This window comes from Penaeus monodon, chromosome 15, assembly GCF_015228065.2.
Source record: "Penaeus monodon isolate SGIC_2016 chromosome 15, NSTDA_Pmon_1, whole genome shotgun sequence".
In the NCBI taxonomy this organism is placed as follows: domain Eukaryota; kingdom Metazoa; phylum Arthropoda; class Malacostraca; order Decapoda; family Penaeidae; genus Penaeus; species Penaeus monodon.
The window spans coordinates 37100121-37100582 of record NC_051400.1 but is presented as its reverse complement, the minus strand read 5'-3'; the positions used below and the strand labels follow the sequence as shown (position 1 = coordinate 37100582).

The 462-nt window shown below is 31.6% G+C and overlaps 1 protein-coding gene across 1 annotated transcript in view; it reads left to right on the top strand.

Moving 5' to 3' along the window:
• The window catches only part of LOC119582009 (bromodomain-containing protein 3-like), a gene marked incomplete at its 5' end in the record, with an annotated part of 61922 nt that extends 61460 nt beyond the window's left edge, over positions 1–462 (top strand). Inside the window, 1 exon segment of the mRNA XM_037930204.1 lies at positions 275–462.

The window sequence follows — 462 nt, the reverse complement described above, 5'->3', positions numbered from 1 at the left end:
TATTTCCACTTGTATATATTGGAAATGAAAGTTCTTTTAGTTTTGTGAAGTAGTTTTCTATCTAGACGAATTGTATATTAACTGTTAGGTTTTTCTCAATATCAGCCATCATATATTGAGTTGAGTTCTATATTTTGCAACCTGTATTGGGTTAAATTTTTGTTTCCCTTAGGCATTCTTCCAAAACCATGCTTTTGATTTTTTAGTATACAAAACAAGTGTCCTGTGTCTTGATAAACAAACTATTCATACTTTCTTTGTCTTCTTTTTTCAGTGTCGGAAGACATAAAGGTTGATGATGTGGAAAAGTCAGAGCTGAAAAATATTTTAATTAGCAATAGTGTTCCTAAATCCCAGCCCCAGCAAAATAAGCAGCAGCAAATACAACAACAAAAACAATACTTACAAGAACAACAAAAGCAGTTGCAAGAACAGAAGCAACTTTTAGAACAGCAAAAACTT